General features: G+C 49.0%; 1 pseudogene; it reads left to right on the top strand.

Annotated features, from left to right (window-relative positions):
* On the top strand, positions 1–119 carry LOC146061894 (5S ribosomal RNA; annotated as a pseudogene).
* Positions 120–9,763: the final 9,644 nt, after the last annotated feature.

Genomic DNA, 9,763 nt, shown 5'->3' with positions numbered 1-9,763 from the left:
CCATACAGCCATACTTCACTGGACCGCCTGTAATCCATCCGAACACAGAAGCTAAGCAGTGAGAGGCTGGATAAGTACCTATATGGGGGACCTATAGGGAATATCCAGTGCTGTATTCATCCACTGGGGCAGTACGCCTGTTAATACTGTTGAGGTGCAGCCACAACAAACTTGGACCCCCTCCTTCTCTTTTCCTCTCATGCCCCAACTGTCCATACCCATCTCTGCCGACACTGTGGTGGATATCGTAGTGGTGGTGCGCAGTGACCTATGCCCTGTCCGATTGCCGATACCGTATATTATATATAAAAATTGGTACTGGGCAACACTCTACCGAAACATTTTCGCTCTTGTTGAATTATCTTTATTCTTGATATTGTCATAATAAGTGGCGGGAGTCCATCACGTATGGTGCTCTCCGATAATCACATAAATGGTGTGTGGATATAGTTATATGAACCTATTTTATTAATTAAGCTTTCAATTAAAAGTTACGTTTTATTGTTACATCATCTGTACATCCATTTAACTGTATATTATATCAAGTGTGCCCCAAAAACCTTGTTGGTTCTTCTTTAGTCTTCTTCTATAGACTACCTCCATTCTCAGCTTCCCTACTGGTACAGGTCCATTTGCTGCCAAGTCCTTTCCCCGTGGTCCTCTCTACGCGTTTCTCCTCCCTTTCAAGATCAGCGGCTTCCTCAGGAGTATTGGATCCAATACTCCTGAGGAAGCCGCTGATCTTGAAAGGCGGAGAAACGCGTAGAGAGGACCACGGGGAAAGGACTTGGCAGCAAATGGACCTGTACCAGTAGGGAAGCCCCAGAAATACCGCAATCAAATTTGGACTGCACCAGCGGTGGGAGCTCACCTCTGTGGATCAGGAGCCTGTCCCCTCATTCCAAACAGCAAGTAAATTCTGTTTTGCAAAGCAGCATCTAACCACTATGTGCACTTAAAGTGGGGACTGTATCTATACTAACAAACGTTAATAACAACTTATCAAGCCCTAAGACTAACCATCTGGATGATTGCATGCATAAACTAACCTGCTAAATACTAGTATCCAAGGGGAATTGTTTGTCATTTATGTATGTATGTCCTGTCCATGTTGCTGGCCACAACACAATTTTTATGAAATTTTAAAATAAATATACAATTTATTCTGCACAAGCGCTGCTTGAAATCTTTGTTTTCTTTGCTTGTTGTCTTTTTAAGGGGTTGGTAATCCCCCTTATCTAAGCAGCTGCAGTGCAGAATAATTAGCAAACAGCGCTCACACCTGTGCTATATTGTTTTGAAAAGAAAACGATGAACTGACAAAAATACGCAATGACGTCCTCCTGAAGATGGAGATTTGAGCCTCCGCCTGTGCACAGCACGTTATACAGTCTTGTGTCTGTGTGTTTTTAAATGTCAATAAATAATAATTAGATCCTTTTAATTTATTGCTAATGTTGTTCCTCTCAATACCTGAGACCATAATGTAAGTATCGAAAATGACTGTAAGTTTACTGATTGGTCACAAACATGCCCATGTCACGTATAGAAGTAGCACATCATATCCCTGTAGATTGTAAGCTTGTTGTGAGCATGGCGGTGATTCTGGTTCATTCGCTATTTAGGGAGTTCGGCTCCGTCCCTATGCTTTTGGGACGGCACCTGCGCATGGGTCTATAATGCACATGTGCAGCTCCCCTTTGCGAATGGCTTCGGAGATTTGCATAGTCACCAAGCCGTCCGCAAGCATCGGGGCCGGCAACGCCCAGCGCCCCCATTAAAACGCTGGACGTTGCCATGAGTACACGGGTGGGACGATGTCTACCGGCCCCGTCTTCGTCCCGGCGCTTGCAAATACAAGTCAGTTTCTATTGACTTTTATTTGTGACGGCAGGAGAAGTCATTCGATGGTCGGCAATACCGTTAAATGATTACAGCGGGCAGGCGTTCGGACAGTGCTTGGTAATCTGCCATCTTCGCAATTTACGGAGACAGCCTGAATCGGCCCCATGGCCTGCTTACTGTTCTGCCTGTTTAATAATAACCAGGTGTGGTGAATGTAGAGCACAGGTGTTAGAAACCAATGGGTGTCCCAAAAATGTTGAGGTCCAAAATACAACCCACACTAAGCATTTGGTTTCATGTTGTTTTTTGACCCACCCATTGGGTCCAAATCCCCCATCCCATCATAAATCTGCCGCGACCCCACCATCATAAACTATCCATGCAGGATTTTTAAAAATGTAATACGCCAAAGTAATGTTCCCGTAATGTTGCACTAGCACTTCCGCCTAGGGCCCAGCACATGGCTTTAGGGGGCATCCTGCCCTAGGATGGTCAGAAAAGAGCTGGTATCGCTAGGGCAATGGTGTCCAGCAGAAAAAGAAGCCCCCTTCCATAAACTTGACAAAAAAACAAGAAGAAAAGAGGGAGCCTGAAGCAAGTGACTAGTCGCTTACAGACAATGGGGGAGATGTTTCAAGCATAGGGTCCAGATGTACTAAGTTTGAAAGTAATAAAATGGAGAGTGATAAACTACCTTCCAATCAACACCTAACTGCTATGTCACAGAGATGAGAAAGTAGTGTCAGATACCTGAGTATCTGGCACTTTAAGAAGCGCAATCCTGCCCAGAAAAAATTAAATGTCCTTGCAGTTTCAAAGGTATATAAATCAATTTATTAAAAGCATATATAGTGGAATCAATCCACACAGATGATATAACAATAATTAATTGTGCACAATGTAACATACAGACAGGACAAACAACATAAAACATACAATAAAAGCTGGACTTGCTGGGATTGCCGTTGCTAGATAGTGATAAAGTCACTCAATTTGGAATGGATAAGAGGCTTTTAAACTTCTTAATAGAGGCAGTGATACATTCTCATAATTACCAGTCCTGCGTGAACTTAAGCGCTTTTGATGTGGTGAATAACCTTAGGTCAGTCTCTCCAAATGGTATTACCAGAGATGTACTCCGGAAAAAGCTGTGTTGGGACCTTCTCCTGCTGGACCAGCCAGCTGGGTGGTTAGTTTGTAATCCACAGATGATTTGCGCTTGCAGAGTGTAAAAGGACCGGCAGATGATAGGGCTCAAAAACGCGTTTCTCCGCCTGCTCGTGAAGTCGGCGGCTTCCTCAGTCTGAGCCCTCTGATGAGAACTTAGCTATTTTATAGTAGCGCCGTTCGCGCCATTCATTTCACCCGCATTTCCGGGTTGCGCACCAAGCCTCGTTTCTGTTCACATATATTTATAGGTTCCCGCGGCCATTTTTATTTTTCTGTGTGTCAAGCCTCATTTTCACTATGGGAGCACCATGAATGGTGTCCCCATGTTTACTGCATCGTAAGCCTCATTTGCATAGCCCGAAAACGGGCTAACTTCATTTCTGACGATAGTAGTAATCCATATGCCCAAGAGAAATTCATCATGCCTCATTGTGTTATTCATTTATATCAGCCTCATTTCTTTATTTATTTATTTCATTCCTTAATGCCAGCATTTAATCTTATGAGTATAGAATGACTCGCAATCCTTAAGGGGACATACACACATATAACACAAAAATCATAATATTACTATGTCACAGGTTGTGTTTAGAAAATTACAGTTAGGAGCTGATTGGTTGGTGGTTTATTACTCTATTATATCACTTTTCAAGGCTTAGTACATCATTGCCCTTGGAGAGAGATAAAGTGAACTGTGATAAGGTGCCATTGAGCTTCGAACTGCCATGTTACAGGCTGTTTTTTTTTTTTTAAAAACAACAGCTAGAAGCTGATTGGTTGGTACTTTGTCTCCAATTATTTGAAGTGACTGTAAGTTCTCTGATTGGTCAGAGCATGATCTCTCTTGGTGATTGACCAGATGTAGGCTACTCTGAGTATACAATGACTGTTGCCCAGTGGAAAATCATTGGGTGGTGAGCCTGTTACGATGGGTTTTGGACATATATGCTCGCCTGTGAATGTAAGTGCAGCCGTACACATCTATACACACAGCGTGTACATTGATTCTCAAGGCAGGATGAATGCTGACCATGAGAATTTGCGGCAGAGCGGTTAAGTCTGAATTACCCGCAATGAGAGTGTGTGGGTACCAGGCCTAAAGCCTAACTCAGCCACCAATGTGTGCGTACCAGGCCTAAAGCCTAACTCAGCCACCAGTGTGTGGATACCAGGCCTAAAGCCTAACTCAGACACTAGTGTGTGGGTACCAGGCCTAAAGCCTAACTCAGCCACCAGTGTGTGGATACCAGGCCTAAAGCCTAACTCAGACACTAGTGTGTGGGTACCAGGCCTAAAGCCTAACTCAGCCACCAGTGTGTGGGAACCAGGCTTAAAGCCTAACTCTGACACCAGTGTGTGGGTACCAGGCCTAAAGCCTAACTCTGACACCAGTGTATATGTACCAGGCCTATAGTATAACTCAAACATCAGTGTGTGGGTATCAGGCTTAGAATCTAACTCAGACACCAGTGTGTGGATTCCAGGCCTAAAGTCTAACTTAGACACCAGTGTGTAGGTACCAGGCCTAAAGCCTAACTCAGCCACCAATGTGTGCGTACCAGGCCTAAAGCCTAACTCAGCCACCAGTGTGTGGATACCAGGCCTAAAGCCTAACTCAGACACTAGTGTGTGGGTACCTGGCCTAAAGCCTAACTTAGCCACCAGTGTGTGGGAACCAGGCCTAAAGCCTAACTCAGCCACCAGTGTGAGGGTACCAGGCCTAAAGCCTAACTCAGCCACCAGTGTGTGGGAACCAGGCCTAAAGCCTAACTCTGACACCAGTGTGTGGGTACCAGGCCTAAAGCCTAACTCTGACACCAGTGTATATGTACCAGGCCTATAGTATAACTCAAACATCAGTGTGTGGGTATCAGGCTTAGAATCTAACTCAGACACCAGTGTGTGGATTCCAGGCCTAAAGTCTAACTTAGACACCAGTGTGTAGGTACCAGGCCTAATGCCTAACTCAGGTACTAGAGTGCGGACACCAGGTTTAATGTCTAATGCTAAGTAAACACTGTGCGATATACTGCCCAATCTTGTGTTTCCTGACGGATCACATTGATCTCATAGACAATAAAATATATCACAGGGGGGCAGATGTATTAAGCTTTAACAAGAGATAAATGCAAGGGTGATCAGGAGAGATAAACATCCAGCCAATCACCTGCTAACTGCCATGTTACAGGCTGTGTTTGAAAAAAGTCAGCTGATTGGCTGGACATTTGTGGAATCCCAGAAGTGGTAGGTTCTTTTTGGTCCAGGGGATTGGATGGCGGTAAAGGAATGCAATTTTGGGAGAACAAATTCAGTTAGACAAACATGGCTTTATTTTCTTCACTGTTTAGCAATAGGCATTACAAAAGCCTCAAACGAGCACATTACGGATATCAGAAGATCAGTGAGATAAGCCACAGGAAATAAACAGATGACGTTCAACTTATCATAAAACGCTTGTCACAATACTTTCGACAATACTAGTAAACCTAGCTCAGAACCTGAATATAAAACTTTACAGTTACTGCGCTATCAATCATATATCAATACTGATCTTAACGGATTTCACTTATACTCTAGCGTGAGGCTAACTGGCACCCCATTGTTGTCCAGAACCTGTCTACAATGCAGGACAAATGTACCACTTTGCAGGGCATGTGCCTACAATGGACAACTCGGCCTTCCTACAGATCAATAGCCGCAATTAGCAGGAATTAGGCCTTCCTATGGATCAATAGCCTGAGTTATATGGGATGGGTCTCAACCTGGCTTGAGATTTCCTTTAAAGCGATTTGGGCGGTGCGTCCTGAGCTCCCTCAGAACTAGTAGCGCCAGTACTAGGGGGGTAGATAAAGTCTCCTCTCCACAGGGTTGCCTGCCCTGGTCTGTGGCGATTCAAGTGCCTTCTCTAGTGGCTACTCTACTGCTGTCTCCCTGAGTGTCACTTTAGCCTGCAGCCGCTGTCTCTCACCCCTGGTGCTAACCCTCAGGGATCAAAGGGGATCTTTGGTGGTCTGCCTTCCTTTCCTGGGGGAAGTCTGGTGTATCAGTACTGGGTGGTTCAGATGGGTACCAGGGTCTCTACTGGGCACTTGGTTAGTGGCATCTGGTATCCAATGGGTACTGGGGCCTCTGCTGGGCGCTTGGGTAGTGGCATGTGGTATCCAGTGGGTACTGGGGCCTCTGCTGGGCGCGTGGGTAGTGGCATGTGGTATCCAGTGAGTACTGGGGCCTCTGCTCGGCGCTTGGGCGGTCTCTGCACTTACCACCTCGTGGCCGCGATCGCTCCACTGCAGCAGCTCCAGCTTGGCTCTCCTGCCCGCACTGGCCTCTCCTCCCGGCGGCTGCTGCACGGCCAGGCGCCGGCTCTCTGATCTGCGGCCCTGTTCCTGTACCCGCCGGTACTTTGGGATGCCCGCCCCCTGTCCGTCACTCTCCTTCTCCTCCCCACACACCTGCCTGGTCCGGCTCTCCTCCTTCTCTCCTGCGTGGCCGGTTATTGCAGGGGGTTTCTCCTCGCAGCGGTTCCCTCGCTGCCATGCACTGGACTCGGCATTTGGCTCCAGCCCCTGAGACTCCCGCGTCGGCTCCCTCACCTCCACCGCCGCACACACGGGGTTCCACGCCGGCTCATATACTGACGCCGGGCAGCCTTCTCTCCACCCCGCACATGACTCCTCTGTCTTCCTGTCCCTCCCCCAAAGTCCTGCCTCTTCTCTCTCTGTGTCCGCGGTGATGGGGGAAGCAATTATACCCCTCTCGTCGGTGGGTTGAATGCTACCCATCCAGGTCAGTGGGACCAGCGTCGGGGTGCCACATTCACCACCACTTTTCATGGCCGTGTCCTCACGCGACATCGTTAAACTTAAGTGCTCCCGGTTCGCTGTGCTGCCTCTTTTACCCAAACGGCGTCTGTAGAAGGATGGAGGTGGACGCCTGCGGAACAAACGTCGGTCGGGAGCAAACCGGCTTCCTGTAACCGGCACACAGCCGGGACCAGTCACGTTTACTGCCTCCTCACCCTTCTGTCCTTTCACCACATCAAACTGCACCATCTCGCCATCTTTGACACCACGCAGGGACCTCCGGGGGTTGTTTCTCTTTATGGCGGTCCTATGGACAAAGACATCACCTTCCGTGTCATTCCGGTTAATGAACCCATATCCACTTCGGACATTAAACCACTTGACGGTTCCTTGTACCTGTGTAGCTAGCACTTTCTTCCCCGCCTGGCTCCTGTGGGTGCAGATGGTGTGTTGCAGGGCTCGCTTTTCAGTCTGATCTGTCAGCCGCCTGTCTGACTGCTTTGGGTGGTTCCATCGTCTTCCCGATTCTCTACACCATTCGGTTCTCCACCCCAGCTCTCTATCATCGCCGGTCGGTGATCTGTTCTTCTGATACATCTCCCTTCTCATGTCCGCCATTCCTGCCGTCAGCTGTTCTATCTGTCTGCTCAGCGTCTGGAGTTTGTCTTCCTTGAGGTTCTGTCCGCCTTGCACAGCCATGTCTTTGCTTGTCTTGGCTCCTTCCTGGCTGGTGGTGGTGGGCCCACGCAGGTCCCGCTGTTCCTTCAAACCCAATAACTCGGGGTGTCCATCTTCTCGCTTGACCTCGGTGCCAACTACTGCGATGGCGGCTTCTTTGAAGTCCCTGAACGATTTCCCAGGCATCTGTCGACGGAGTAGCCTCAGTTGCACACGCATACTTTCCTTCGCCACTCCTTCTATAAGCTGGACGGTCATTGTCTCGTCTGAGTTTTTAGTCTCTTCTGGGTCGATGGCTTGTATTGCCCTCAGAGTCTCCTGCAAACTGAGGGCGTAGTCCCGTAGTGTTTCTCCAGGTTGCTGTTTCCTCCCATATAGTTTCATTTTCAGTTCCGGGAGGCTTCTTGTTTCAAACATGGTAAACAATCTCTTTAGGATCTGTTCCACTGTCTGTTTATGCTCTGGGGGCCATGACATCACCTCACGTAGGGCGGACCCAGTCAGCTGTCCTATCAATATTTCAACCGTCTGTTGCTCTTGAAGGATGTGGAGCCGGGACATCGATCCTATTTTGTATTCAAACTGTGCGAACGTCGCCCCTGGCGATTTGTTTGCATCCCCGCTGTAGGTCGGCATCCACGGGGCCCCGAAGTAGTACGGCAGCGTGATGTGTGTGACCCCCGGTGATGCAGGCTGTTCTTGTTGGGGTTCCCCTCCTGGTGTTGCACTTGCATTCGGTGGCGCTGGCACCCCTGGTGCCGCTGGTTCTTCCATCCTTTATTGCTTTCCAATTGTACCCTGGATCCTGTTCGTATGACGCCAATTGTGGAATCCCAGAAGTGGTAGGTTCTTTTTGGTCCAGGGGATTGGATGGCGGTAAAGGAATGCAATTTTGGGAGAACAAATTCAGTTAGACAAACATGGCTTTATTTTCTTCACTGTTTAGCAATAGGCATTACAAAAGCCTCAAACGAGCACATTACGGATATCAGAAGATCAGTGAGATAAGCCACAGGAAATAAACAGATGACGTTCAACTTATCATAAAACGCTTGTCACAATACTTTCGACAATACTAGTAAACCTAGCTCAGAACCTGAATATAAAACTTTACAGTTACTGCGCTATCAATCATATATCAATACTGATCTTAACGGATTTCACTTATACTCTAGCGTGAGGCTAACTGGCACCCCATTGTTGTCCAGAACCTGTCTACAATGCAGGACAAATGTACCACTTTGCAGGGCATGTGCCTACAATGGACAACTCGGCCTTCCTACAGATCAATAGCCGCAATTAGCAGGAATTAGGCCTTCCTATGGATCAATAGCCTGAGTTATATGGGATGGGTCTCAACCTGGCTTGAGATTTCCTTTAAAGCGATTTGGGCGGTGCGTCCTGAGCTCCCTCAGAACTAGTAGCGCCAGTACTAGGGGGGTAGATGAGGTCTCCTCTCCACAGGGTTGCCTGCCCTGGTCTGTGGCGATTCAAGTGCCTTCTCTAGTGGCTACTCTACTGCTGTCTCCCTGAGTGTCACTTTAGCCTGCAGCCGCTGTCTCTCACCCCTGGTGCTAACCCTCAGGGATCAAAGGGGATCTTTGGTGGTCTGCCTTCCTTTCCTGGGGGAAGTCTGGTGTATCAGTACTGGGTGGTTCAGATGGGTACCAGGGTCTCTACTGGGCACTTGGTTAGTGGCATCTGGTATCCAATGGGTACTGGGGCCTCTGCTGGGCGCTTGGGTAGTGGCATGTGGTATCCAGTGGGTACTGGGGCCTCTGCTGGGCGCGTGGGTAGTGGCATGTGGTATCCAGTGGGTACTGGGGCCTCTGCTCGGCGCTTGGGCGGTCTCTGCACTTACCACCTCGTGGCCGCGATCGCTCCACTGCAGCAGCTCCAGCTTGGCTCTCCTGCCCGCACTGGCCTCTCCTCCCGGCGGCTGCTGCACGGCCAGGCGCCGGCTCTCTGATCTGCGGCCCTGTTCCTGTACCCGCCGGTACTTTGGGATGCCCGCCCCCTGTCCGTCACTCTCCTTCTCCTCGCCACACACCTGCCTGGTCCGGCTCTCCTCCTTCTCTCCTGCGTGGCCGGTTATTGCAGGGGGTTTCTCCTCGCAGCGGTTCCCTCGCTGCCATGCACTGGACTCGGCATTTGGCTCCAGCCCCTGAGACTCCCGCGTCGGCTCCCTCACCTCCACCGCCGCACACACGGGGTTCCACGCCGGCTCATATACTGACGCCGGGCAGCCTTCTCTCCACCCCGCACGT

The sequence above is a fragment of the Crinia signifera genome, chromosome 2, assembly GCF_055691185.1.
Source record: "Crinia signifera chromosome 2, ASM5569118v1, whole genome shotgun sequence".
NCBI lineage: Eukaryota > Metazoa > Chordata > Amphibia > Anura > Myobatrachidae > Crinia > Crinia signifera.
The sequence above is the reverse complement of the archived record's forward strand: the minus strand, read 5'-3'. Positions and strand labels throughout refer to the sequence as shown.